Genomic DNA, 407 nt, shown 5'->3' with positions numbered 1-407 from the left:
CAGGAGAGATCCGATGTGCTGTGCTGAGGGTTGCTAGGCCCAAGAGCCCTGAAAGCCTCCTGTGCTGGGTTCAGATGTTCAATAAACTTCCTGTGTTACACGGGCGGAGAGTCACTGCAGGGTAAAGATCGGGGGGTGTTGCTCCCTGGGGGGGGAAGAACGAGGGGACTCTCTGAGGGGCCCCACGGCAGAGACAGGCCAGCTCAGAGGTGCGGTCCCAGGAGGCTGTGGGGCCAGAGGGCCTAACCCTGGAGAGAGAGAGCACCGTTCAGGGGGCTGTCACGCCGAAGGAGGGACACTCCCAGGGGCTGTACAGAGCTGAGCGAGAATGAGTCCCTAACAGCTGGGTGCTGCTCAGACGCCACAGGCACTGACCTCCCCTGGCCCCACCCCTGCCCGCCTCTGGC

This window comes from Chelonoidis abingdonii, unplaced genomic scaffold, assembly GCF_003597395.2.
Source record: "Chelonoidis abingdonii isolate Lonesome George unplaced genomic scaffold, CheloAbing_2.0 scaffold1059, whole genome shotgun sequence".
NCBI classification, from domain to species: domain Eukaryota; kingdom Metazoa; phylum Chordata; order Testudines; family Testudinidae; genus Chelonoidis; species Chelonoidis abingdonii.
The sequence above is the reverse complement of the archived record's forward strand: the minus strand, read 5'-3'. Positions refer to the sequence as shown.